A 23,577-nucleotide genomic window follows, 5' to 3' on the forward strand; every position below is an offset into this window, starting at 1 on the left:
AATGACGCTAATGACCCAGCAGCCAAATCACTCAACACTGCACGCGAGACCCTTGGGTTCTCCAACGCCATCACTGGGCCTACACATATTCATGGCCGTTCACTAGACTGGATACCACAGCATAACTGCCCCATTACCGTCACAGCCAATTCACCAACTCCATGGTCTGACCACCATGTTATTCACTTTAGAATCCCCACTGCCAGGAACAAGCGTATCTCGGCGATCTCTGGCATGAACCCTATCTAGAAGCTCTCGGCAACTAACTAAATAAAGACTACTCCCATTCCTATCGGAACCAACCTTCAGGCCCCCTTCACAGCTGACCCAGAGATCCTAGCGCATACATACGACAAAGCCATCAAAGCAGCAGTTGAAGCAATCGTGCCACATAAACCACTTAAGGCTAAACCGACGAGCCACAGCAATGCTTGGTTCACCACAGACGACCTTGTACTACGATCCAAGAAACGTGTAGCACTATCCCTATGGCAAACCACCCACATGGACAAAGCAAAACTTGACTTCAAACTTAAGGCTAAGGAGTACAAAAAAGCTATAAACCACGCCAAAGCAAACTCCTTTGAAACCAGGATCCAGGAAGCCCAATCTAATACCAAAGAGATCGTCTCTATCTTCAGGGACCTAGAGACTCCCACACCCACTCCACAGAATTTCACTAAGGACAAGACTTGCTATGACGGAATCCAATCAGCCATGCTAGGCAAGCTCAACACCCTCCAAACCAAAATACAGACAACTAGACAAACCCTGAATATCCCCCCCCCTGCCTCGGCACTATCACCTCCCGTCACTTCCAACTCCTTCTAATTCAAGGAAATTAAAGAATAAGACATGATCAATATTATGAAATCCATCAAGCCATCTAACTGCAAAGGTGACATCTGCCCAGCTGCACTCTTATCAAAAAGCCTACCCTGACCCCTCCTCACCTAACAACTAACGACCCATCACCACGGTTCCCTTCCTGCTTAAGATATTGGATGAAGCGGCCTACTTACAGGTCCAACAATTTATTGAGGAGAACCAACTTCTCGGGCTACGCCAATCCAGTTTCCGATCTGAGCACAGAACTGAGACTGCCCTACTCGACCTAAAGAACCAGATGCATGATGCAAGAGATTCAGGTAAGCCTGCTCTTTTCCACCTACTGGACCTATCGGCGGCATTTGATCTTGTCAACCACAAGGTCCTATGCCACCACCTATCCGCCACAGCCAGGTTCTCACCTAGCGCCACCGCATGGATCTCCTCTTTCTTGCAAGGAAGGACCCTGCAAGTCTCCTCTGACCTGGCTTCAGCATCACCCACCATCATCCTATGTGGCATCCCAAAAGGATCCTGCATCTCGCCCACCCTCTATAATATCTTTACACAGCCTCTCTTCTTCATTCTAGACTCACTGGTTATCTCGTACACTAATTACACCGACGATGCCCAGATCCTCCTCACACTGACAGGAAACTATGACACAGACTCCAAGGCACTCAATGACATTGACAACACCATCCAAGCTTGGATGGTAGCGAAAGGACTCTGTCTGAACTCTGACAAGACTTAACTGCTTCTGGTAGGCTCCAAAGAAACACTCAAGAACCTCAACCCCCAGTTCAGTCCCTTTATGATCGACTGCATCAAAATCCAGGTGGGCAACTCAGTAAAAACACTTGAGTCTATCTTGACTCCAACCTAACAATGACCAGGCAAGATAACGCCATCGCCTCGTTGGCAGCCTACCATGCCAAACACATGACTGCAGCCAGACCATTCCTCTCCAAGGACAACTGCATTACCATTGCAAGAGCTATTACAGGATCTAGATTAGATTACTGCAATGTCCTCTATTTGGGTACATCCACTAAAAACATGGCTAAACTACAAGTAGTACAAAACAATGCTCTGCATGCAGCCATCGGAATCCCGAAAAAAGAACATACCACAGCTGCCAGGAAACTGGCGCACTGGCTCCCAGTCAAAGAGAGAGTCCTCTTTAAAGCCCTTGCTCGTAAGTGCAGCCACCACACTGTCCCCCACCCTCTCGGAGATAATTCAGCCTACAGCTTCCACAAGAACGACCAGAACACCCTATGCAAACATGCTCTCAATCCCCAGAGTCAAGAGAGCCCGAGCTGGAGGCGCTAGCTTCCCATACTTATCAGCTCTGCAATGGAACGCCCTACCACCTCCCTTGCAAGGAGTAGCCTCTCTTCTAGCATTCCGCAAAGCCGTGAAAACACTGCTCTTTACATAGAGCACTGACCAATACTAACCAATATAAGATCCATCACTGCATGTTCAAAAATGTCATAATGTATGTTTCACATGATTGCAATCTTCTGTCGGACATTTATATATAACTCACATGCATACGTTTATCCTCTGTAAGTAAGATATCCACAAGTAACAGCGCCGCAATGCCCTTGGGCTGTATGTGCGCTATATAAATGTAATAAATAAATAAATGTAGAGATAAGACCGGTTTAAGTTTTTGTTCCCAGTTTGGTTTTCATGATTTCTAACATTTTGTCCTTCTATTTTGTTACAGGTTATGGTAATTGGCAAGGAAATAAGAACATTATTTAAGAGCAATTGAAGCGTGAAATTTGATTCCATCTTCCAGTAAAATACATTTTTTTTAAATGTAGATATCTCCAGATATCGAAAGTCATTAAAAGTAGAACTTGTATTGTATTGTAGTTGTCATTCATCTATAGTGTCTTTAACCATTATTATAGTCTCAATCTGCTGGTCGTGCGAACGCCCTCAGGTTCCCGAAGTCCAGAGTATCGGAGGTCACAGAGTAGGATTGGAATGCGTGTGTGCATTTGGACAAATAAGGCTTAGCAGTATTGGCCAGGCTTCGATAGAAAGCAACCCATGAGATCAGGTATGTGGATGGGTATTGAGAGGAGTCAGGAGATGGGGTGGGTGCTAGAGACCCGCTATGTGTCCAGCATGTCCACATTTGTCATAGGTCTTCGATGTATACTGATGTCAGTAGGCTTAAAAACATGAAATGTTCAGCTAGCCCGAATATTGTCATAGTTCGGAGAGGCATTCTATGTGAGTGGATGGCTAGCTGTGCCTGCAGCGGATGTCCACCAAAGTGGTGCATTTAAACGTACTAAGAGCCTCGATGGAGCTTATCTTTGATGTTGCACTGTCATCAGATAGTCTGTTGAAAAAGACCAGCTACCCGCGCAGGTTCTTCTAGGCACTGTGGGGGGTTTGGGGGGGGCTACCCTCAAGTCGTCTAAGTGAAATCTGGCTGACCTAGTATATCTTATTTCCTCAATGTGTAAAGGTTGTAAGAATAAATGTTAAGACGGATTTCTGAACTCTGTCCTGGTGGCGCAGAAGTTCAGAAGGCCAACCTAATTACTTGGAACAGGGTAACCTCTGGACAAGCCAGACCAATCAAGGTAGCGATCGCGGCGGTCAAGACTAGGTCTCAAGAGGGGTGAGGGTGACTGAAAGCCCGCAATGAGCACACAAAGCAAGAGCGCTTACAAACTACTCCAAACAGTTGTTATATCAAAAATAGATACACATTTATTTTAAGGCCTTTAAAACAATGACCGTAGCGAGAAAATCACAATATCACAATACTAAACCAACACATACCATATCAACACAATATATATACAAATACACAGTCGCAAGCGTTTAAAGCACGAAATATGTAGTCCACCTGAAAGGAAAGGAAAACAGACAGTGCGATAACGCTTTAGACTCAGTTCGCCTTCAGAGGCACCTAACTAGATGGAAGTCCGAGCCCTGCGAAGAGTGGAGCCTTGTGCTCAAAGTATCTGCCACGCTGGTGCCAACGGGCAAAAGGGGAAGCTCTTCGGAGGAAGTCAGGCAGTTCGGGTTAGTGCACAGCAGAAGGAGAACAGGTTCCGCAACTCAAGCGCAGCCTCCACAGCGGGCAGAAGCAGAGCGCGAGTACGGCCAAAAGGGTGCTGTTTTTACACAGCAGGGAAAAGCAATGGGATACTGCAGGAGGGCGACCAGATCCTAGCTAAACTACTCACCGGTCCCCGAAGCAAGCAGACCCAGGCTTCTCCACGTTAGTTTCAGCAGCTGGCAGGTTCAGAAGAGCAGGAAACGCCTCGTAGTCGTGTAGAGCAAAAAGACGTCCCAATCGACGAAACCAGCACAGTTTGTTGCCGCAGCAGGACAACGGAGCAGCCGTGTGTATTCGAGCCAAATGTACACTCCTCCCTTCAGACTTGGGAACGCCAAGTGTACGAAGCGTGGGAGAGTGACAAGGACTCGAAATACAACACAACCTGGCGGCGGTTACAGAGCAGGACTCCCTTGTAAGCTGGTCAGTCAACTGGATGGCCCAGAGACACTTCCGAAGGCTTACTTGGCAGGAGATGATGAAGTCGCCGGGAATAGCTGTTCCTGCTATTCCAAAGGTCGAAGCACCAGTACAGGCCTTCTGGTTCGATCAAAGGAGGAAAGGGTTTCACAGGACGACAGCAGTGCAAAGGAGGATTCCTTCAGCGGGTCACCAGCGATTCCTCGGTCCAGCCTCTTGGTTGCAGGATACTTGGCTCCTGTATTCCTTCGTTCGTGAGAACTCAGACGATCGACATGGTAGTGGTGTTTCCAGCCCCCTCTTATCCACGGTTCCCTTCGCGCCAAAACGGAGGGGAGCCAATGGGAGATCCGCACATCAACACACCTACCATACGTGGACCAATCACGGACCACGGTGGTCCCAGGCATTCACACCACCCTAGACTCTCTGGCACCCAGGATGTGTATTGGGACCAGACATCCCAGCCCACACCCTGGAGGCACACAAACGACATGTAGAAGCCCGCGAAAGCAACCACGTTTCGCGGGAAAGTACATGCCCAAATAAGGAAGGCCCCGGGTCGCTCGACCTGGGGAAGGTGAAGGGAGCAAGACGGTCAGTGGACAAGACAAAGGAGCCTCGTGGTCTGGCCATTTTGGGAGCCAGGCCACCATTTTGGGTTCAGTGCGAAAAACGTGCTCAGAACGCCAAAAGGAGCTCAAAATAAACAAAACGATCGCTGCCACCATTCGAGTCCCTGAATGACTTGCACCGATCAAATACCATCCTAAAAGAGTATCTAGGGCCTGTAGAAGGCTAGAGACCCAAGAGAGCTGTAACTTAGCTTACAGTGCCCTCTTGTGTCATGTTGCACTAAAGCCGCAACATGATAGAAGAAACTACGGGAAACAGCGTTCCCCGGTACTGACTGTCTTAAGGGCATGTCAGTTTCCCCGTAAGAAAAGGAGCGAAAGCCCAGAGGAGTGCGGCAGAAGGCTGCACTTCTCTGGCAAAGTCAAGAACAAGGTGAAAAACAACAGCAAAAAGTTTAGGGGTTGCCACATGGAAGGAAAATTACCTACAATTACGAAATCTTTCCTAACACTCGCCCCTCCCAGACTATGGACAGGGGGAACTAATCCACCCCTGGATGAGTCTCTTGTTCAGGTCGGTTAAACATTCTGGACAACCCATCAGCATTGCTATGTTGGACACCTGGCCTATGCTCAATAGTGAAGTCGAAGCCTTGTAGACTTATGGACCACCTAAGCAACTTTGGATTCTCCCCCTTCATGTTCATTAGCCACTTTAACGGCTTATGGTCAGTCTGCACAGTGAAGTGGGTCCCATAGAGGTAGGGCCTCAGCTTCCTTAGGGCCCACACAACAGAGAAACATTCTCTCTCTACCGTGGACCATCTGAGCTCTCTGTCCTTAAGCTGGCGACTAATAAAACCGATAGGGTGTTCCTTACCCTTCTCATCTACTTGTGATAGTACAGCTCCTATCCCAGTGTCAGAGGCGTCTGTCTGCACGATAAAAGGTCTTTGATAATCAGGGGCCCTGAGGACAGGGGCCTGGCACAAGGAGTCTTTTAAGCCATTGAAGGCCTTCTCACACTCGTCGGTCCAAGTTACCTTCTTGGGTTTCTTCGGAGTTGTGAGGGCAGTCAGAGGAGCAGCTATGGTGCCATAGTCTGCCACAAAATTGCGGTAATACCCCGTGAGTCCTAAGAAGGCTCTCACTTGGGTTTGCGTAGTGGGGGTAGGCCAGTCTTGTACTGCTTGTACTTTACTGGGTAGAGGCTGTATCCTCCCTCCACCTACTTCATGTCCAAGGTAAACCACTGAGCCTTGTCCAATCTGGCATTTACTAGCCTTTATGGTCAAGTGGGCTTTCTGAAGAGCCTGGAGCACAATCCCGAGGTGTTTCACATGGTCTTCCCAGGTGGCACTGAAAACTGCGATATCGTCCAGATATGCAAGGCAGAATTCGTCCAACCCATTCAACACATGATTCACAAGCCTCTGGAAAGTGGCAGGTGCATTCTTCAACCCGAACGGCATTACCCGGAATTGGTAAAGGCCGTCTGGAGTAGAAAATGCTGTCTTCTCCTTGGCATGTTCTGCTAAAGCTATTTGCCAATAGCCAGCAGTGAGGTCAAACGTGCTGAGGTACTTGGAGGCACCCAAAGTATCCACCAGCTCATCTGTTCGAGGCAAGGGGTGTGCATCTGTCTTGGTGACAGCATTCAGAGCCCTGTAATCCACGCAGAACCTCAATTCAGAAGTACCTGCTTTTGGAACCAACACCACTGGGCTGGACCAAGGACTACTAGAGGGTTCAATCACCCCAAGATCTAACATCTTGTTGACCTCGGTCTTAATATAAGACCGTACTTTATCTGACATCCTGTATCCCCTACTTTTGGTAGGTACACTGTCTCCTGTGTCAATGTTATGTTTGCACCAAGGTGTCAAACCAGGGGACTGTGAAAACAGGGGGGAAAACTGCCTAAGCAAACTTTTCACCTCAGCCTGCTGATCAGAAGTCAGGTGAGGGGCCACTCGGACACCCTCAATGGAGCTATCTGAAGGACCGCTCTGGAACAGGTCGGGGAGAGGTTCAGACTCCTCTTCCTCAACGTCTGACGCCAGTAGCAGTGCTGCGATTTCGACTCTTGGGACGAAAGCCTTCAGCCTATTCACGTGAAACACTTTTGGAGCCTGTCCAGGCCTTCCAAGGTCCACTAAATAGTTCACCTCACCCAGGGGCTCCACCACTGTGTAGGGGCCTGACCATTTGTCCTGTAAAGCTCGAGGCCTTATTGGATTCATGATCAGGACTTGCTGACCAGGTGTAAAGTTGATGAGGGAAGCTTTCTGGTCGTACCAATGTTTCACCAGCGCTTGCCCTGCCTTCAATTTATCACTAGCCAAGCCCATCAGAAGTACCATCCGTTTTCTGAGCCCTAGCACATAATCAACTACGTTGGTAGTAACAGGGGGAGTGGGCATCTCCCATCCCTCTTTGACGATGGCTAAGGGTCCCCGTACGGGATGACCGAACAGAAGTTCGAAGGGGCTGAAGCCAACACCCTCCTGTGGTACCTCTCGGTAGGCAAACAGTAAGCATGGTAAAAGAAGATCCCATTTTCTTCTCTGGGGTTCCTCCAGAGCCCCAATCATGCTCTTTAACGTTCTGTTGAAACGTTCCACCAGACCATTGGTCTGGGGGTGGTATGCAGAAGAGAACTTGTAGGTGACCCCACATTCTTTCCACATAGCCTGCATATACTTCGACATAAAGTTGCTGCCACGATCTGACACAACTTCTTTAGGGAAGCCAACCCTAGTAAATATGCCGAGTAACGCTTTTGCAACTGACTTGGCAGTTACAGTCTTCAATGGGATGGCCTCAGGATACCTGGTTGCATGGTCGACCAGCACCAGGATAAACCTATTGCCCGAGGATGTTTGCGGGTCAAGGGGACCAACGATGTCGATCCCTACCCTTTCAAATGGTACCCCCACAACTGGGAGCGGTACCAGCGGAGCTTGGATTGTCGCGCCAACCTTACCAGACAACTGGCAGGAGGCACAACTCCTGCAGTGACTTTCTACTTGCACCCCCATCTTGGGCCAGTAGGAGTGCATGGATAACCTTTGCTTGGTCCTCTTCATACCAAGGTGACCAGCAAGGGGAACTTCATGCGCCAACTGCAGGAGGAAGGGCCTAACAGCAGGGGGAACCACCAACCTCCTATGGTCTCCTTCTGTAGACTCTGTGGGCTCACTATACAGGAGTCCACCTTCCCAATAAATCCTATGCTTCCCAGGAGGTTCACCCTCAAGCTGGGAGCAGGCCTGTCTCCTAAGGCCTTCCAGAGATGGGCACTCACGTTGGCCTTTACTGAATTCGTCCCTATCAGGACCTCCTTCAACTAACAAGTCTTTTAGTTCAGGATGATCGTTGGGGTCGAATACTTCAGGCATCGCCACCTCCTCGTCAGGCCCGGGCGATTGACCAACTTCCTCCACCGCAGTGGTAGGCGAGCTCGGGGGAATATTCTCTTTCCCTCGTTTTGACTTGTAGACTCCTTTCGCCTTGGGTTTCCCCTTCGGCTGGGGCGGCGTATTGGACTTGGCCAATGCTGCCCGTGCTTGAGACCGTGTGTAGGGTCTTTCGGCAGTGTCTCCTACGAGCCCTAAAGCTCTGAGATCATTACCCAACAAGACCTTTCCCGGGACGTTTCTCTGAATGCTCACTGGAATCCTGACTGCTGTACCATTTAAAGTAAGATTTACAGGGATCACGGGAAACATACGGAGGGGGCCGTCAGCCAACTTAGTGGGCATCAGAGTAGCTCTGGCAACTTCCTCTGAGTCTACCAAGGTAGAATCCACTACAGTGCGACTGCACCCACTATCCCTAAGAGCTGGAGTATCCACTCCATTGATCAGCACACTGTCTTTAAAGTAGTGCTTGGTATTATCCGGAATCCTAGCATAAGCCTCTGCGACTTTAGGCTCCCAGGAACCCAGGGACACTAAAACTACCTCAGCCTCTATTCCGCTGGGAAATGAGTCTGAGGAGAAGGATGCTCCTGTAATCTCTTCTTCCTCGTAGGAGGAGAAGGCCAGATTAGCGGAGTGGACCCCCAAAGGTCTAACCTTACAACGGGGATCCCCCTTCACGTGGTCAGTTGCTCCACAAGGAAAACAAGCCCCAGTGGGTCTGTTTACGTAGGGAGGCTTATTGTAACCAGAGTTCTGTTTCGGAGGCTGACCTCCACTACCCTGTGAGTTCTCTTGTGTCTTACCCTTGTTTTTCTTTTTGTGGCCCTTATGGAAAGAAGATTTAGCAGATTCCCCACCCTCCATATCTTTGGACTTTTTCCCTTCCTCCTGCTTACCAGGATGAGTTTTGTCCTTATGGGACACTCAATGTGACACCCATAAGTCTGCTGCAATGGCCAGCTTCTTAGGATCTATCTCCTTCGAATCGGCCAAATGCTGCTTAAGCTCCGGGGAAGAAGAAGCAAAAATGTGTTCCAGCATGACAAGATTTATCATGCCTTCGAAGGTAGAAACCTTATAACCTTCGACCCAGCCAGTTAAGTTTTTCAAAGATTCAGCGACATAAGATACCCAAGTACCACCTTCCTTTTTCTTATACTCTCGAAAACGCTTTAAATATTGGGCCGGAGTCTTCCCAAACTTTAAAATGAGAGTTTGCTTTAACATTGCGAAATCAGCCCGCTCAGCCTTCGACATTTCCATAATGGCACTACAGCCAGAATGGGGCAGTCTACTGAGCAACCACGCAATCTTATCAGCATTGTCAACTTCTTGAACTTCGCATGCATACTCAAACGCATTCAGCCAGTCCATAATGTCATTCCTTTCTTCATACACACTGAGCAGATCTTTTGGAAACCGTGGATGAGAGGAAGCCCCAGACCCATGTCCAGGACCCTTGGATCCATTTGCAACCTGAAGCTTGGCCAGTTTCAACTGGTGATCCCTGTCTTTTTGTTTTTCTGCCTGTTCGATTTTTAGTTTGGCTATGCTGAATTCAAGCTCCTGCTGCCTAAACCGCAGCTCTTGCTTCTTGAATTCAAGCATAGCCTCCCCATCAACACTGGCAGAGGAAACATTAGACATCACATCCTCCCTGTCCTCGTGGTCGCGATGGATCAGTGCAGCGGCAGAACCGTCGGTTCTACCAGTGAGAGCAGCCCCACCACCTTCTGCACTGTCCTCGGAAGTTATAGCGTCAAGCTGCGCTTCCTGCCACGCCACGATTCTCTGGATCATTTCCAATTTAGTGCCTTGAGAGGGAACACCACTCTCCGCACACATCTTTTTCAGCGTTTCTGATTTGGAAGCATTTAAAGTTAACAAGGTATTTGTTTCCATACTGTTTGATAGGACTATGGCCTTTTTAAAGTTATACTACAACAATTCACTACGTGTACTGTTTGGAATAACCTGAAATGCCTTAGTTCGAGCGCAACACTGGATACCTTCAGTCGTATCCCACCGCTGTACACCAATTTGTTAAGACGGATTTCTGAACTCTGTCCTGGTGGCGCAGAAGTTCAGAAGGCCAACCTAATTACTTGGAACAGGGTAACCTCTGGACAAGCCAGACCAATCAAGGTAGCGATCGCGGCGGTCAAGACTAGGTCTCAAGAGGGGTGAGGGTGACTGAAAGCCCGCAATGAGCACACAAAGCAAGAGCGCTTACAAACTACTCCAAACAGTTGTTATATCAAAAATAGATACACATTTATTTTAAGGCCTTTAAAACAATGACCGTAGCGAGAAAATCACAATATCACAATACTAAACCAACACATACCATATCAACACAATATATATACAAATACACAGTCGCAAGCATTTAAAGCCCGAAATATGTAGTCCACCTGAAAGGAAAGGAAAACAGGCAGTGCGATAACGCTTTAGACTCAGTTCGCCTTCAGAGGCACCTAACTAGATGGAAGTCCGAGCCCTGCGAAGAGTGGAGCCTTGTGCTCAAAGTACCTGCCACGCCGGTGCCAACGGGCAAAAGGGGAAGCTCTTCGGAGGAAGTCAGGCAGTTCGGGTTAGTGCACAGCAGAAGGAGAACAGGTTCCGCAACTCAAGCGCAGCCTCCACAGCGGGCAGAAGCAGAGCGCGAGTACGGCCAAAAGGGTGCTGTTTTTACACAGCAGGGAAAAGCAATGGGATACTGCAGGAGGGCGACCAGATCCTAGCTAAACTACTCACCGGTCCCCGAAGCAAGCAGACCCAGGCTTCTCCACGTTAGTTTCAGCAGCTGGCAGGTTCAGAAGAGCAGGGAAAGCCTCGTAGTCGTGTAGAGCAAAAAGACGTCCCAATCGACGAAACCAGCACAGTTTGTTGCCGCAGCAGGACAACGGAGCGGCCGTGTGTATTCGAGCCAAATGTACACTCCTCCCTTCAGACTTGGGAACGCCAAGTGTACGAAGCGTGGGAGAGTGACAAGGACTCGAAATACAACACAACCTGGCGGCGGTTACAGAGCAGGACTCCCTTGTAAGCTGGTCAGTCAACTGGATGGCCCAGAGACACTTCCGAAGGCTTACTTGGCAGGAGATGATGAAGTCGCCGGGAATAGCTGTTCCTGCTATTCCAAAGGTCGAAGCACCAGTACAGGCCTTCTGGTTCGATCAAAAGAGGAAAGGGTTTCACAGGACGACAGCAGTGCAAAGGAGGATTCCTTCAGCGGGTCACCAGCGATTCCTCGGTCCAGCCTCTTGGTTGCAGGATACTTGGCTCCTGTATTCCTTCGTTCGTGAGAACTCAGGAGATCGACATGGTAGTGGTGTTTCCAGCCCCCTCTTATCCACGGTTCCCTTCGCGCCAAAACGGAGGGGAGCCAATGGGAGATCCGCTCATCAACACACCTACCATACGTGGACCAATCACGGACCACGGTGGTCCCAGGCATTCACACCACCCTAGACTCTCTGGCACCCAGGATGTGTATTGGGACCAGACATCCCAGCCCACACCCTGGAGGCACACAAACGACATGTAGAAGCCCGCGAAAGCAACCACGTTTCGCGGGAAAGTACATGCCCAAATAAGGAAGGCCCCGGGTCGCTCGACCTGGGGAAGGTGAAGGGAGCAAGACGGTCAGTGGACAAGACAAAGGAGCCTCGTGGTCTGGCCATTTTGGGAGCCAGGCCACCATTTTGGGTTCAGTGCGAAAAACGTGCTCAGAACGCCAAAAGGAGCTCAAAATAAACAAAACGATCGCTGCCACCATTCGAGTCCCTGAATGACTTGCACCGATCAAATACCATCCTAAAAGAGTATCTAGGGCCTGTAGAAGGCTAGAGACCCAAGAGAGCTGTAACTTAGCTTACAGTGCCCTCTTGTGTCATGTTGCACTAAAGCCGCAACATGATAGAAGAAACTACGGGAAACAGCGTTCCCCGGTACTGACTGTCTTAAGGGCATGTCAGTTTCCCCGTAAGAAAAGGAGCGAAAGCCCAGAGGAGTGCGGCAGAAGGCTGCACTTCTCTGGCAAAGTCAAGAACAAGGTGAAAAACAACAGCAAAAAGTTTAGGGGTTGCCACATGGAAGGAAAATTACCTACAATTACGAAATCTTTCCTAACACTCGCCCCTCCCAGACTATGGACAGGGGGAACTAATCCACCCCTGGATGAGTCTCTTGTTCAGGTCGGTTAAACATTCTGGACAACCCATCAGCATTGCTATGTTGGACACCTGGCCTATGCTCAATAGTGAAGTCGAAGCCTTGTAGACTTATGGACCACCTAAGCAACTTTGGATTCTCCCCCTTCATGTTCATTAGCCACTTTAACGGCTTATGGTCAGTCTGCACAGTGAAGTGGGTCCCATAGAGGTAGGGCCTCAGCTTCCTTAGGGCCCACACAACAGAGAAACATTCTCTCTCTACCGTGGACCATCTGAGCTCTCTGTCCTTAAGCTGGCGACTAATAAAACCGATAGGGTGTTCCTTACCCTTCTCATCTACTTGTGATAGTACAGCTCCTATCCCAGTGTCAGAGGCGTCTGTCTGCACGATAAAAGGTCTTTGATAATCAGGGGCCCTGAGGACAGGGGCCTGGCACAAGGAGTCTTTTAAGCCATTGAAGGCCTTCTCACACTCGTCGGTCCAAGTTACCTTCTTGGGTTTCTTCGGAGTTGTGAGGGCAGTCAGAGGAGCAGCTATGGTGCCATAGTCTGCCACAAAATTGCGGTAATACCCCGTGAGTCCTAAGAAGGCTCTCACTTGGGTTTGCGTAGTGGGGGTAGGCCAGTCTTGTACTGCTTGTACTTTACTGGGTAGAGGCTGTATCCTCCCTCCACCTACTTCATGTCCAAGGTAAACCACTGAGCCTTGTCCAATCTGGCATTTACTAGCCTTTATGGTCAAGTGGGCTTTCTGAAGAGCCTGGAGCACAATCCCGAGGTGTTTCACATGGTCTTCCCAGGTGGCACTGAAAACTGCGATATCGTCCAGATATGCAAGGCAGAATTCGTCCAACCCATTCAACACATGATTCACAAGCCTCTGGAAAGTGGCAGGTGCATTCTTCAACCCGAACGGCATTACCCGGAATTGGTAAAGGCCGTCTGGAGTAGAAAATGCTGTCTTCTCCTTGGCATGTTCTGCTAAAGCTATTTGCCAATAGCCAGCAGTGAGGTCAAACGTGCTGAGGTACTTGGAGGCACCCAAAGTATCCACCAGCTCATCTGTTCGAGGCAAGGGGTGTGCATCTGTCTTGGTGACAGCATTCAGAGCCCTGTAATCCACGCAGAACCTCAATTCAGAAGTACCTGCTTTTGGAACCAACACCACTGGGCTGGACCAAGGACTACTAGAGGGTTCAATCACCCCAAGATCTAACATCTTGTTGACCTCGGTCTTAATATAAGACCGTACTTTATCTGACATCCTGTATCCCCTACTTTTGGTAGGTACACTGTCTCCTGTGTCAATGTTATGTTTGCACCAAGGTGTCAAACCAGGGGACTGTGAAAACAGGGGGGAAAACTGCCTAAGCAAACTTTTCACCTCAGCCTGCTGATCAGAAGTCAGGTGAGGGGCCACTCGGACACCCTCAATGGAGCTATCTGAAGGACCGCTCTGGAACAGGTCGGGGAGAGGTTCAGACTCCTCTTCCTCAACGTCTGACGCCAGTAGCAGTGCTGCGATTTCGACTCTTGGGACGAAAGCCTTCAGCCTATTCACGTGAAACACTTTTGGAGCCTGTCCAGGCCTTCCAAGGTCCACTAAATAGTTCACCTCACCCAGGGGCTCCACCACTGTGTAGGGGCCTGACCATTTGTCCTGTAAAGCTCGAGGCCTTATTGGATTCATGATCAGGACTTGCTGACCAGGTGTAAAGTTGATGAGGGAAGCTTTCTGGTCGTACCAATGTTTCACCAGCGCTTGCCCTGCCTTCAATTTATCACTAGCCAAGCCCATCAGAAGTACCATCCGTTTTCTGAGCCCTAGCACATAATCAACTACGTTGGTAGTAACAGGGGGAGTGGGCATCTCCCATCCCTCTTTGACGATGGCTAAGGGTCCCCGTACGGGATGACCGAACAGAAGTTCGAAGGGGCTGAAGCCAACACCCTCCTGTGGTACCTCTCGGTAGGCAAACAGTAAGCATGGTAAAAGAAGATCCCATTTTCTTCTCTGGGGTTCCTCCAGAGCCCCAATCATGCTCTTTAACGTTCTGTTGAAACGTTCCACCAGACCATTGGTCTGGGGGTGGTATGCAGAAGAGAACTTGTAGGTGACCCCACATTCTTTCCACATAGCCTGCATATACTTCGACATAAAGTTGCTGCCACGATCTGACACAACTTCTTTAGGGAAGCCAACCCTAGTAAATATGCCGAGTAACGCTTTTGCAACTGACTTGGCAGTTACAGTCTTCAATGGGATGGCCTCAGGATACCTGGTTGCATGGTCGACCAGCACCAGGATAAACCTATTGCCCGAGGATGTTTGCGGGTCAAGGGGACCAACGATGTCGATCCCTACCCTTTCAAATGGTACCCCCACAACTGGGAGCGGTACCAGCGGAGCTTGGATTGTCGCGCCAACCTTACCAGACAACTGGCAGGAGGCACAACTCCTGCAGTGACTTTCTACTTGCACCCCCATCTTGGGCCAGTAGGAGTGCATGGATAACCTTTGCTTGGTCCTCTTCATACCAAGGTGACCAGCAAGGGGAACTTCATGCGCCAACTGCAGGAGGAAGGGCCTAACAGCAGGGGGAACCACCAACCTCCTATGGTCTCCTTCTGTAGACTCTGTGGGCTCACTATACAGGAGTCCACCTTCCCAATAAATCCTATGCTTCCCAGGAGGTTCACCCTCAAGCTGGGAGCAGGCCTGTCTCCTAAGGCCTTCCAGAGATGGGCACTCACGTTGGCCTTTACTGAATTCGTCCCTATCAGGACCTCCTTCAACTAACAAGTCTTTTAGTTCAGGATGATCGTTGGGGTCGAATACTTCAGGCATCGCCACCTCCTCGTCAGGCCCGGGCGATTGACCAACTTCCTCCACCGCAGTGGTAGGCGAGCTCGGGGGAATATTCTCTTTCCCTCGTTTTGACTTGTAGACTCCTTTCGCCTTGGGTTTCCCCTTCGGCTGGGGCGGCGTATTGGACTTGGCCAATGCTGCCCGTGCTTGAGACCGTGTGTAGGGTCTTTCGGCAGTGTCTCCTACGAGCCCTAAAGCTCTGAGATCATTACCCAACAAGACCTTTCCCGGGACGTTTCTCTGAATGCTCACTGGAATCCTGACTGCTGTACCATTTAAAGTAAGATTTACAGGGATCACGGGAAACATACGGAGGGGGCCGTCAGCCAACTTAGTGGGCATCAGAGTAGCTCTGGCAACTTCCTCTGAGTCTACCAAGGTAGAATCCACTACAGTGCGACTGCACCCACTATCCCTAAGAGCTGGAGTATCCACTCCATTGATCAGCACACTGTCTTTAAAGTAGTGCTTGGTATTATCCGGAATCCTAGCATAAGCCTCTGCGACTTTAGGCTCCCAGGAACCCAGGGACACTAAAACTACCTCAGCCTCTATTCCGCTGGGAAATGAGTCTGAGGAGAAGGATGCTCCTGTAATCTCTTCTTCCTCGTAGGAGGAGAAGGCCAGATTAGCGGAGTGGACCCCCAAAGGTCTAACCTTACAACGGGGATCCCCCTTCACGTGGTCAGTTGCTCCACAAGGAAAACAAGCCCCAGTGGGTCTGTTTACGTAGGGAGGCTTATTGTAACCAGAGTTCTGTTTCGGAGGCTGACCTCCACTACCCTGTGAGTTCTCTTGTGTCTTACCCTTGTTTTTCTTTTTGTGGCCCTTATGGAAAGAAGATTTAGCAGATTCCCCACCCTCCATATCTTTGGACTTTTTCCCTTCCTCCTGCTTACCAGGATGAGTTTTGTCCTTATGGGACACTCAATGTGACACCCATAAGTCTGCTGCAATGGCCAGCTTCTTAGGATCTATCTCCTTCGAATCGGCCAAATGCTGCTTAAGCTCCGGGGAAGAAGAAGCAAAAATGTGTTCCAGCATGACAAGATTTATCATGCCTTCGAAGGTAGAAACCTTATAACCTTCGACCCAGCCAGTTAAGTTTTTCAAAGATTCAGCGACATAAGATACCCAAGTACCACCTTCCTTTTTCTTATACTCTCGAAAACGCTTTAAATATTGGGCCGGAGTCTTCCCAAACTTTAAAATGAGAGTTTGCTTTAACATTGCGAAATCAGCCCGCTCAGCCTTCGACATTTCCATAATGGCACTACAGCCAGAATGGGGCAGTCTACTGAGCAACCACGCAATCTTATCAGCATTGTCAACTTCTTGAACTTCGCATGCATACTCAAACGCATTCAGCCAGTCCATAATGTCATTCCTTTCTTCATACACACTGAGCAGATCTTTTGGAAACCGTGGATGAGAGGAAGCCCCAGACCCATGTCCAGGACCCTTGGATCCATTTGCAACCTGAAGCTTGGCCAGTTTCAACTGGTGATCCCTGTCTTTTTGTTTTTCTGCCTGTTCGATTTTTAGTTTGGCTATGCTGAATTCAAGCTCCTGCTGCCTAAACCGCAGCTCTTGCTTCTTGAATTCAAGCATAGCCTCCCCATCAACACTGGCAGAGGAAACATTAGACATCACATCCTCCCTGTCCTCGTGGTCGCGATGGATCAGTGCAGCGGCAGAACCGTCGGTTCTACCAGTGAGAGCAGCCCCACCACCTTCTGCACTGTCCTCGGAAGTTATAGCGTCAAGCTGCGCTTCCTGCCACGCCACGATTCTCTGGATCATTTCCAATTTAGTGCCTTGAGAGGGAACACCACTCTCCGCACACATCTTTTTCAGCGTTTCTGATTTGGAAGCATTTAAAGTTAACAAGGTATTTGTTTCCATACTGTTTGATAGGACTATGGCCTTTTTAAAGTTATACTACAACAATTCACTACGTGTACTGTTTGGAATAACCTGAAATGCCTTAGTTCGAGCGCAACACTGGATACCTTCAGTCGTATCCCACCGCTGTACACCAATTTGTTAAGACGGATTTCTGAACTCTGTCCTGGTGGCGCAGAAGTTCAGAAGGCCAACCTAATTACTTGGAACAGGGTAACCTCTGGACAAGCCAGACCAATCAAGGTAGCGATCGCGGCGGTCAAGACTAGGTCTCAAGAGGGGTGAGGGTGACTGAAAGCCCGCAATGAGCACACAAAGCAAGAGCGCTTACAAACTACTCCAAACAGTTGTTATATCAAAAATAGATACACATTTATTTTAAGGCCTTTAAAACAATGACCGTAGCGAGAAAATCACAATATCACAATACTAAACCAACACATACCATATCAACACAATATATATACAAATACACAGTCGCAAGCATTTAAAGCCCGAAATATGTAGTCCACCTGAAAGGAAAGGAAAACAGGCAGTGCGATAACGCTTTAGACTCAGTTCGCCTTCAGAGGCACCTAACTAGATGGAAGTCCGAGCCCTGCGAAGAGTGGAGCCTTGTGCTCAAAGTACCTGCCACGCCGGTGCCAACGGGCAAAAGGGGAAGCTCTTCGGAGGAAGTCAGGCAGTTCGGGTTAGTGCACAGCAGAAGGAGAACAGGTTCCGCAACTCAAGCGCAGCCTCCACAGCGGGCAGAAGCAGAGCGCGAGTACGGCCAAAAGGGTGCTGTTTTTACACAGCAGGGAAAAGCAATGGGATACTGCAGGAGGGCGACCAGATCCTAGCTAAACTACTCACCGGTCCCCGAAGCAAGCAGACCCAGGCTTCTCCACGTTAGTTTCAGCAGCTGGCAGGTTCAGAAGAGCAGGGAAAGCCTCGTAGTCGTGTAGAGCAAAAAGACGTCCCAATCGACGAAACCAGCACAGTTTGTTGCCGCAGCAGGACAACGGAGCGGCCGTGTGTATTCGAGCCAAATGTACACTCCTCCCTTCAGACTTGGGAACGCCAAGTGTACGAAGCGTGGGAGAGTGACAAGGACTCGAAATACAACACAACCTGGCGGCGGTTACAGAGCAGGACTCCCTTGTAAGCTGGTCAGTCAACTGGATGGCCCAGAGACACTTCCGAAGGCTTACTTGGCAGGAGATGATGAAGTCGCCGGGAATAGCTGTTCCTGCTATTCCAAAGGTCGAAGCACCAGTACAGGCCTTCTGGTTCGATCAAAAGAGGAAAGGGTTTCACAGGACGACAGCAGTGCAAAGGAGGATTCCTTCAGCGGGTCACCAGCGATTCCTCGGTCCAGCCTCTTGGTTGCAGGATACTTGGCTCCTGTATTCCTTCGTTCGTGAGAACTCAGGAGATCGACATGGTAGTGGTGTTTCCAGCCCCCTCTTATCCACGGTTCCCTTCGCGCCAAAACGGAGGGGAGCCAATGGGAGATCCGCTCATCAACACACCTACCATACGTGGACCAATCACGGACCACGGTGGTCCCAGGCATTCACACCACCCTAGACTCTCTGGCACCCAGGATGTGTATTGGGACCAGACATCCCAGCCCACACCCTGGAGGCACACAAACGACATGTAGAAGCCCGCGAAAGCAACCACGTTTCGCGGGAAAGTACATGCCCAAATAAGGAAGGCCCCGGGTCGCTCGACCTGGGGAAGGTGAAGGGAGCAAGACGGTCAGTGGACAAGACAAAGGAGCCTCGTGGTCTGGCCATTTTGGGAGCCAGGCCACCATTTTGGGTTCAGTGCGAAAAACGTGCTCAGAACGCCAAAAGGAGCTCAAAATAAACAAAACGATCGCTGCCACCATTCGAGTCCCTGAATGACTTGCACCGATCAAATACCATCCTAAAAGAGTATCTAGGGCCTGTAGAAGGCTAGAGACCCAAGAGAGCTGTAACTTAGCTTACAGTGCCCTCTTGTGTCATGTTGCACTAAAGCCGCAACATGATAGAAGAAACTACGGGAAACAGCGTTCCCCGGTACTGACTGTCTTAAGGGCATGTCAGTTTCCCCGTAAGAAAAGGAGCGAAAGCCCAGAGGAGTGCGGCAGAAGGCTGCACTTCTCTGGCAAAGTCAAGAACAAGGTGAAAAACAACAGCAAAAAGTTTAGGGGTTGCCACATGGAAGGAAAATTACCTACAATTACGAAATCTTTCCTAACAATAAACAACAAAATTCATAATTTAAATCACCATTTATCCCAACAAGTGGAAATTAAAAAACTCCCAAAAGCACATAATTCCTCACATATGTGGAAGAAGTATAAACCATATTGCAAAACAACACAACGTGGTTTCAATAAATCATAACATACATAGATACATTATTCTGATGCTGGAAGTATAAAGGCTAGATTAGGAAACATAGGCATTACTTCTGTCGACACACAGTCGGCCATTCAGGTTTCCTCTGTGAGACACAAAATGGACAGACAATATATATCGGTAGACAGTGTAGCTTGCCCACATTATTTTGGCACACAGCTTAAATATTAATGGCAAAAAGGGACGTGTTATCATTTGCAGAAAGGAAGACCGTCTTTCTTTCTTCATTTCCATTGGGATTTGCTAGCTATCTTAAGAATGGTGACAATATGCTCGCTCCCATACTAGATATCCATATATGGCTTAATTGGAGCAGGCAAGATCAGGCTTAACCTGGGACCGTTTTTGGAGACACCCAGTATTTATTCAAGGTTTCCTATACGCACTAAGCTTTCGCAATAGAGAGCAGGCAAGATGAGTCTCACACTGGGACCATTTTTGTAGACGCATAGTATTTCTTCCATGCCTGTCATGCACATCTAGGTTTCACAAGTTTTTTAATTTCCACTTGTTGTGATAAATGTTGAATTTAATTATGAATTGTGTTTATTCTTCCAACATTTACACATTGTTTGAGAAAATATAAACAGCCCCTTTGTTAAAGGTTGTTAATGGGGCAGACCGACCCTTGGTTATATGACCTAGTATATCTACAAAGTGGTTACCACAGGAGAAGGACAATGAGAGAAGGGTAGAGCAAGACTTTAAAAACACATTAAAAATGAGTGGTAATTCTTAAAATTCCAGTTATTGATGTAAAGCTCACTTAAAACCTTGTGGGTAAATACAAAATGCCCAGGGACAGGCAAGTATCCTAATAGTCCTTTTAGGAGATTTCCGGGACAATTAGAAAGTTCCTTAGAAGTCAATGTGCCATCCACTTGTATGGAGGAGTGTTTTACCCCTCAATCCTGTGACAAACAATCCAAGGGAGACCAAGAATAGACACTATTCAAGAGATGCAGAGGTTGGTTGCAGGATCAGGCCCCCATAGGAGTGGCAGCAACGCAGGAACACCCCCAGTGTGAACCTAGACCCTGGACTAGAGGGACCCCAGAAGATGAGTATCCGGATTAATCACACACCCCAAGACCCAAAGGTAAGTGCTCACAGCGGAAGTTATGGAGACAACTGCTCCAGCACAGCAAAACAACCTGGGTTTACCAGCTTTATCACTAAGTGCAGTTTACAGGATCCGGTGACCAATGACCACACGCCTTTTCACAACAGCAGCCTTCAAGCCAGGAGCAAAGAATCCAGCAAGGAAGACGAGGTGGACAGCAAAGGGTGGCAGCTCTATCCCAGGTGGGTTATTGAGGCCTCCCCTCCCTCTTACCCCCATTTCCAGACAGCAGTAGACCATGGCAGCAAACTGTTCCAGCATTGAAGGCTCAATCCAGTGCATGATGGGGTGCAGCAGAATAACTCTCGAAGTCCGGAGTGAACATCCAGGAGGTCGCAACTGGGATATGCCCGAACCACTCCACACAGTATGGCCAGGTAAGGGTGAAAAAAACTACAGGGAAAACTCCTTCACCATGTAGGCACCCCTTCTTCTTCCAAGGAAACTTGTTATGACTATCTCATAGGAGGATGGAGGGGGATCAAAAAAGCCACACTATTCATAATATTCTCTAGACAGCTCCACCAGGTGATAGCCAGCCATAGAACTTCAGAAATCGAGATGTGAGCGGATTTCGTTTTTTGACTGGTTCTAGCACTCCGCTAGATATAACTGAATAATTTTCAACCTGGTTTTCAAAAGTGATTTTCACTTTGGCTGCATTGGCCTTATTGCACAGAGGTGGAAGAACCCTATGATTCCGACAGAGCAAGACTGGTTAAGGAAAATGAGGGATATAGTTTCGATGGAATGGGCAACTTATGCCGCCAACAATAAGTTGGAGAACTTCTCTGTGGATTGGGGAAAGACACTGGCCTATCTGAAAGGGGAATTCAGGGAACAATGGTGCCCTCAAAGACTGAAGCTGTTGGACATCTACGGTTAAAAGGTTGGAAGGGAAACAACTGGGTGGGAAGGACCATTGGTGCTGTGGCAAGGGTTGGGGGGTTCAGTTTGATGCTGTTTTGATCTGTTTTTTTCTTCTTTGTTTATTATGATGAAAATATTAAAAAGACGTTTTTTTTAAAAAAGTGAGCGTTTTGAAGCTGATTCGTTCTTGAATGGTCAGCCAGTGAAGCTTTATTCTGGTTTCTGATATGTGTGCTGATCCTGGAATGTTCAGCGCTGCTCTGATCGCATTGTTTTGAAGGACAAGGAGTTTGTTGATGTTGTACATTGATGTGCTGTTATATAGCTCATTGCAGTAATCCAGCCTGGTTAGCACTAGTGCTCTTGCTAGCATAAGGCAGCTGTCTGGCGAGAGGAAGTGCCTGCAGGAATTAATCAGCTTGCAGGTGTAGGATGTGGCAGAGGTAGCAGCATTTACTTGTTTCGTTAGCGTGAGGGAGGAGTCTACGTAGAAACCTAGAGATTTGACATGATTAGAGACAGTGATGGAGTTACCATCAATGTTAAAGGACTGAAATGCTGGGCTGAGTTTGGCAAGTCTGAGTTGAGAGCTTATGTGGAGAAACTCTGTCTTCTCGTCATTGAGGCAAAGACCGTGATGTGCCATCTATGCCAGAATGCTTTGGTAGATGGCGTTGAGAGTGATGGTATCGGTGGTGTGATCACCCGTGATGGGTATGAGGACCTGTGTGTCATCTGCATAGTTGGTGTATGAGACGCCCAGGCCATCAAGGCGGTCAAACAGTGGCTTTGTAAATAGGTTGTACAGAGTGGGAGCCACGCATGAACCTTGTGGTACTCTGCAGAGGACTGGGGTGGGGGTGCCTCTGCCTGAGGAGAGAAGTCCCTCATAGTTCTCTCTGAGAGGAACGATTTATTCCATTGTGTGGCGTTGGGTGAGAAATGTCTGGCTGTGGACAGATGGCTGCAGAGGATGTTGTGGTCCACCAGATCGAAGGTGGCTGAGAGGTCCAGGAGGAGGAGCAGGGCCATTTTTCCTTTGTCCTTCAATTCGTCCATTTGGACTTTAAGATCTAGGAGAGCTGTTTCGGTCCCCTGTTTGGGGCAGAAACTGGATTGCCTAAATCCAAGGATGTTGTTTTCTTCAAGGTATTTCTGGATTTGGAGGCATGCCACTCTGTCAATGATGGTTAGTGCAAAATGGTACGGTAGTAATAGGTCTATAGTTTGTTGGGTTCAAGCAAGTTTTTCTTTTAGTAATGGTAGTACCCAGGCATTTTTTAGGTCCTTGGGGACACAGTTGTTGGCGAAGGAGGCGTTGATGAGATTAGTGATGAATGGGGCGAGTTGGGGAGCTCAGTCCTTGATGATTGAGGGAGGATAGGGATTGCCTTGGCATCTGGATGGTTTTAAGGTGGAGATGATCCGAAGCACTTCCATGTTAGTGACCTTGGTGAATTCCAATTGCGGCATTTCATGCTTGTTGGTTGTTGTGGGTTGGAGATGGGCTGAGGCTGTGGGCAATACTAGCATTATCCTTTTTGCTGAAATTTTGGACTGAAATTGAGTGATTTCGCTTAGCACAACGTTCTGAATGTCCAGACACCAATATTCGTTTTTGTTACAGTTATCCACTGGGGGAATAGGGGTCTCTAGCTCCCTGAGTATAGTGAATAATTCCTTAGGTTTAGAGTTAGCATTCGTTATTCTGTCGTTGTATAGTGCGCTTTTGGTTTGGAGGACTAGTGTTTTATATGCTCTCGCAGTTTTGAGGAAGGCTAGTTTATTTGATTCTGTCGGATCTTTCTTCCAAAGTGATTCAGCCTTTCTTTTTACTTTCCTAGAGTCACTGAGTGAGGGTGTGAACCACCCGTTAAGGTGAGCAGGT

The sequence above is a fragment of the Ambystoma mexicanum genome, chromosome 3q, assembly GCF_040938575.1.
Source record: "Ambystoma mexicanum isolate Mex_15411 chromosome 3q, UKY_AmexF1_1, whole genome shotgun sequence".
Lineage (NCBI taxonomy): Eukaryota > Metazoa > Chordata > Amphibia > Caudata > Ambystomatidae > Ambystoma > Ambystoma mexicanum.